Below are 6542 nucleotides of genomic sequence, written 5' to 3'. Positions count from 1 at the left end.
TAATCTCTAGTGAGATTCTTCTCAAACCCATGCAACTGGGTCAGAAGAGCAAGCTTATATGATGAATATAAAATCCATCACCACCACTGAGGAAATACAAAACTAAAGCACATACTATACTCATGATGAACTTGCTGAATTGTCTTTACCTGAAAAAGGAACAAATTATTTTTCATAACTCCTTTGCTGCTTCTAAACCTGTGAATCAAAGAATACAGTGTCCCACCTGCAACCTGTCTTGTGCAGAAAAATAAAAAGCCCAAGGGTGAGAGTTTACAGTGACAGCGCTGAGGGTAAATGAAAAGCAGTGTGAGGGCTGAATGCCTGCTGCAAAGAACATCAAGAGAGCTGTGAAGTGGGTGTGGGTGGGTCATTCTATAACAGCTGACCTCTGAATGCTTATTGGGTGTAAACCACTGTTCCAAATGCTAAATGAATTATCTCAGTTAATAAAATAACCTTATCAAGTGGGCACTAAAGGAACCCCCATTGCACTGATGAGAAAAATTGAGGCACAGACTACTACCGTAAAATATGCACAGTAAGTGCAGAGGCAACAGAAAGCCTTAATGGTTTCCCGAAAATGCTGCACTCTAAACCCAAGGGCGCAAGCTCCGTGTTAACCTTAGCGCCACAGGGAATTATTAAAGTAACTGCTGCTGAACCTCAAACATGGTTAGGGGAGTGTCAAGGTCAGAGATTGGCCCCAGAGTCAATTTTCAAGGCTGCCCCGAGTAACAAATTTGGGGGAAGTGTGGGGGAGGAGCTGATCCTTCTGAGAACCACGAGTCCAAACCTCAAGAGCGCTTCACGGCTCCGCTGACGGCCAAGTGGGGACACAGAAACCCACCGAGGAAGAGTGCGTGGCCCGGGGCTAGGAAAAGTACTCGGCTCTTTGGAAAACCCGGCTCAGGGTTTCGCCTCTCCTAGTCCCTTCTTCCCGGCCAGGTGCATAACGTCCTGGCTCCTACTCCCGAAAGGGGCCGCGATTTAGTAGTAGTATTCATGGTACGTTCCCGCGCTCAAGGAGCGATCGCTGGGCCAGCAGCCAAAGCAGATCCCGGCCAAAGTGCATCGGAATCCCGGAGCGGTCTCAGCGCTGTTATTTACGCCCCTGCGGGCCCCATCTGGCCAAGGGCAGCTCGGGATCGGCGAGGATCCAGAGAGACGAAGGACTCCGGCTCCCGCGTGCCTGCCCGGCGGTCCTTCCCCTCGTAAAGTCACCCCGAGCGCGGCAGGCAGAACCTCACCTGTCAGCCAAGCAGGCAGCGGGCTCTATCGTGACGGTCCTCGGAAGGCGTCACCCGATCCGGAAGTTTCGGACCCTCTGACGTCACAGGGCCGCGCCGCGCGCAGCTCCGAGAAGCCTACGCCTTTAGGACGCGCGGCGCGCGCGGGGGGACTGGAAAATGCTTGACCCCGGCTTGGGGCCTGTGGTCCAGGTCTGGGAGACCGCCGGGAGGGTATAGCTGTGCTGGAACTTTTCTCTTCCCTTTGATTTGAATTTCACCCCTCTTAGTTCATTCATCCTTGATCTACTTCCGGCTTCCCTGCCCCCCCCTTCTGCATTTCTCCCCCTTTTTTTCCTCTACTCATGTTTCTCCTCCTCCTTTACTAGTTGCATCTCTTCTTTTACCCACCTACACAGGAAAAGTTGATTCTCAGTTGACTTTGTTTATTAGCCTTAATATAGCCAGCCTCTGCTACTCCGCACTTTAGCAAAATGCTAATGATGCCTATTCCGGAGGTATTTCGAACTTACCACGTGAAGACAAATGTCATAGTCGTCTTGTGAACTGTTGCATCCTCAGCGCCTGGCACATAGCAGGTGATCAGTATATACCTGTCCAAAAAATGCAGTACTGCATATGACATAGTTTTATATCCAGCGTAGACCGGCAAATCATCAATGAATCTCACCTACACTTAGAAAGGAAGATTTGTTCCTTTCGTATTTAACATCTCAGCGGTAGGCACCACCATCCAATCACTTGTTGGAAGTAGACTGATCATGACATGGTTTCAGGGGACTCAACCACATGCAGCACATACAGGGAGGAAGTTGCAGTGGAGGTAAGTTGTCAGAGCCTTCTGCCATTTCATGGGCAACATTATTGAAGAGGAACAGAGGCAAAATGGTTGCATTTCTGATATGGCCCAGATCAACTATGCAGGGACCCTTGAAGACAACTAACTCCTAGAAACTGTCACCATTGTTAGGGACCATGTAGTGGAGGTAAGAATATTTGAGGACGCTTTGCAGAAGAGATGGAGAGCCCACAATAGCAATGAGAATGAGACAGAGAAATGGGTAACGCTTAGATTTTTATGATAGGAAAAAAAATGTATCTAATGGATATTATGAGAAAGTTAGGAAGACTTGGACTTGTTGATAAAATATTTTCCCTTCTTCCTTATTACTTCATTACACAGAAAGTTGAAACTCTGGGTTTAGATAACCTTTGAACTAGGATATGTAGATTGAAGATTATGTAAAAAAGGAGCAGGAGGAAGAAAAAAAAACAAAGAAAGAAAAAATAATACTTTTAAGACTTTCAATGTGATTCACCATATATAATGTAACTGCAACTTCAAATATTTTATTTTAATCTGTCAATATGATCCATTAATCCCCCAGTGAAATCATACCATAAAGAATCTTTTAGTGGCATTGCAGGATACAATGAAGATGAGGAAAAGATGGGAGATGTGGTTCAACTCTCTTTGTAAATTAAAAACAAAGTAGAGATTGGGACTAACCATAGATGAACATTCCTTTAGAGTACAGTATGTTCCCATTTTATTGGATTCCTCAGAAACTAATTGCTCTGTTCAGCAAGGTTTTTGTGAGCTAACTGTACTGCTACAGTACTTTTACAAAGCATTCCCTCTTATTTTTTTATGGAGACTTTATATTCTCCAGTAAAATAAGAATGGAATTTTTCATAAATCAAAATATCTTTCCATATCATCCATCTAGCCAACTCTTGTAGATTGAATAATGGCCTCCAAAGAGATCCATGTCCTAATCCTTGGAACCTGTGACTATGCTACATTACATGACAGAAAGGACTTTGTAGATGTGCGAAGGATCTTGAGATTGGAGGATTGTCCTGGATTACCCAAGAGAGCCCGATGTAGTCATAAGGGTCCTTATAAGAGGGAAACAGGAGGCCAGAATAAGAGACAATAATGTGACAATGGAAACAGAGGGAAAGAAAAAAAATATGATGGTGGAAGCAACAGTCATAGTCCGAGCGAGACTGGGAGATGCAATGCTGCTGTCCTGAAGATGAAGGAAGGGGCCACACACCAAGGAATGCAGGCAGCCAGCCAATTGCTGCAAAATGCCAGGAAGTGGATTCTTCCATAGACCTTCCAGAAGGAACACAGACCTATCACCACCTTGACTATAGCCCAGTGAAGCTGATTTTGGAAATTTGACCTCCAGAACTGTAAGGTAATAAATTTGTATTGTTTTAAGTCACTAAACTTTTGGTAATTTGGTAATTTGTTGCAGCAGCCATAGGAAACTAATATACCAACGAAATAAAAGCGTAGACCATTTCTGTTTTACAAACAAGTGAATAATATTAGCTAAGTGGATTTCAAGTTTCAGAGTTCTAGCTGTTGTCAAAATACTATGACTTCTCTTCCTTCCACCACCAACGACAGAAGCCCATCTCCCCCTACATTGTACCTCTGTTCTGCTGTTTGCTGAATATTCCTGTTTGATGTGACTTTTTTTTTTTAATTGGGGAATTGGGGAAGGGGAACAGACAAGTTGCTGTCCTTTTGTTCTTCAGTCTAGTTGTGGAGGACGTCGCTTCTCTGGCCCATGTTGGTATTATCATTGCGCTCTTCCCGGGTGAGGCAGTCGCTTGCCAGCCACTAGATGGCTGCTTACGGCGGCTCATGGCAGCTCATGAAATCTCACACCCGCTGCCAGCCAGCTCCACTGCAGACTATGTGGTTGCCGGCGACTCATGGCAGCCCAGTTCCAGGTCAAGCTGTTGTTTGCCATCTTAGCTGTAGAGGGCGCAGCATTACTGTCCTTCATGTGGGATCCAAACTGGGGCCCTGCTGCTCAGAGCTGGCGTCCCAAGCCAACTAACCAACGCGCCACTCAACCGGCCCTGATGTAACTTATTGACAAGTAGTTAATGTTGACAGAAAGCTCATTGACTCAACTTATTTATGTTTTCCTCTAATGTTTAGCTTTCTTTGGGCTTAGCCATGTGTATTAGTTTTTAAGTTTATAATTTAAAAATGCATTATGTTGTGACCTTAAAAATTGCAAAGGAATTCTGTCCTCAGCCCAAACCAACCACATTAACATATTTGTTTTGTACTCTCATGAGCAGCCTTAATGGGGATCTGGCCTATGCTTTAGCTCTCTCTGAATTATCCAAGAGATACTGCTTTTCACAATGCTGGGTACCACACAACAAAGGAGCTAAAATGTCTGCTGTTCTGTTTCTCTGATATTATGATTTTTCTGTTCAACTTTTGTTTTCTTGGATTTAGATACTTTTAAAAGACTCTCGTGCTTGCCTGTCTTTTCATAGTGTAGCTCTTAAAAACCAAAATGTAGTCACATCATTAACATAGAGTTCAAATCCATTCTTAGATCCTATTTTCATTCATTTTTTTTGAGAAATCTTAACTGAAATTGACAGAGTTAAATAAAAATGTAAAAGAAATGTTGAACTTCCAATATTATTAAATCTCAACTTTTAGTCCTGACATCATCCATTTTTGTAACATTTCAGAAAGGTCAGGGAATCACATTCATTTTCCTTTTTTAAATTTTGTATTCTTATACCTCCAGATGGTAAAACCGAGATATCAACCCTAAAGAGCATCTTTGGATCTATGAACTTTTGGCTTCCCACATCTGGCCCACCCCCTATGTTTGGGGAAATGCCCCACATGATAAGTCTTAACAACATTCTGAGCATTGCACTAGGCTTGGTTCAAGATAACCCCTTGTATCCAAGGGGATGGGGTCATCTCACATAAAGCTGTCCTGATTTTGTAGATGAACTCATCAAGTGCCATATTGAATAGCAAACTCTTAAGAGTTAGAAGAGAGGCCATTTAGTGACCTATAAATTGAAGATTATAAAATAAGGAGAGCTTTTGACTGAAAAGGGTTCTTGAGTCCTGCCTCAAAAGATTGCTAGTGCTTGCATAAAGAAGAAAGAAAATGGCATTCTAAATGAGGAGATTAATTGAACAAAATATATAAAATAGTTTGAAATGGCATGATCCAGTGGAGAAAAGTTGACTCTAGTTTCTACTCTGCATAATCAAGACTAATAACACTTTTACCTCAAATATTTTCACTAGGGTTGTGCATAACTTCTCTGGAGAATTGCTCTGAGCTTCTTCATGTCTATTTCAACATCCTTTTCCAAACTTATGTGCCCTTACATATCTCATGCCCTCCTTCTAGAATGTTATTTTCTTTCCTGGTAATCCTACCCCATTAGCTCAGGAAATTCCTACACAGGTTTCAACACTCAGATATCACATTATCCTAACTTTCCTGGGAAGAATTAGGCTCCTGGTCTTTCACGGTAACCTAAACATATCTATAGTCTAACACATATTACCCCTACAGTATGTTCACATGACTGTTTTTTTGTTTTGTTTGTTTTTCTGCTGAAACATTTATAATTCCAGACATCATATTATTTTAACCTTAAATGATTCAGTATGAATCTCTAATAGATAAGGACTTTTATAAAAAGAACAACACCATTATCACACCTCATAAAACTAACAATAACTCTTTAATATCTTTTAATAGCCAATTCATATTCAATGTCTCCAAAATAGATTTAGCTGAGTGCATCCTCATGCTAAATCTGGGGCTTCTAGGGCAACATTAAATGTTTGCATTTTATCACTGGAGTACCTTAATGTTGTCATTTAATCTCATTGCAGAGCCTCTGGTGGTCTATTTTAGACAAAACAACCAGGACACAATTTAAAATGGAAAATAAAATGTAGAGAAAATAAAATTTCAGCTTTGACCATGAGTCACAGCATGGCCTTGGATTTATTAGATAATGTACTCTTTTGAGCCAGTTCATAGCCTTCTGGGGGCAAAATCCATCTTGTCCATCAGCAGTCTCAGAAGGACACCCAAAGCGCAGTTATTGGTGGAGCGGCTTCCTGGGGGTAGGAGCAAGACTCCTCATGGGTCTTTCTCTTGACGTAGATAGACTATTGGCTAATGGTCAAACCAAATGAATTTTTAAGAAAACAACAAGCTAGAATGAATATATATGTGTGTGTGTGTGTGTGTGTGTGTGTGTGTGTGTGTGTGTGTGTATATATATATATGTGACAATTGTCGGTAAAGTTACATAGGTTTCAGAATATATTTTTTGCTCATATTATTTCTTTCTCTGGTGAAGGACCTCAATTAGTTTAACATCCCTGACCTCAATAACCCTTGCTCTGTCTTGCGGGGTTGTGGGGGGGGAATAGAGTGACTTAGTTGATATTTAAATTTTGGAAGAATGAACTAT

General features: G+C 41.9%; 1 protein-coding gene across 3 annotated transcripts in view; it reads right to left on the bottom strand.

The window, feature by feature from the left end:
• LDAH (lipid droplet associated hydrolase) overlaps positions 1-1332 on the bottom strand; it is a 98293-nt gene extending 96961 nt beyond the window's left edge. For 2 of the 3 annotated variants that reach the window (XM_019651935.1, XM_019652168.1), the window contains exon 1: positions 1251-1332. The gene's annotated coding sequence lies outside the window, so the exon portion shown is untranslated. The other variant, XM_019652004.1, reaches the window with a different exon arrangement.
• Between the last annotated feature and the right edge of the window lie 5210 nt (positions 1333-6542).

This window comes from Hipposideros armiger, unplaced genomic scaffold (genome assembly GCF_001890085.2).
Source record: "Hipposideros armiger isolate ML-2016 unplaced genomic scaffold, ASM189008v1 scaffold_0, whole genome shotgun sequence".
Lineage (NCBI taxonomy): Eukaryota > Metazoa > Chordata > Mammalia > Chiroptera > Hipposideridae > Hipposideros > Hipposideros armiger.
Note: the sequence above shows the minus strand (reverse complement) of the source record. Positions and strands in the feature narration are given on the sequence as shown.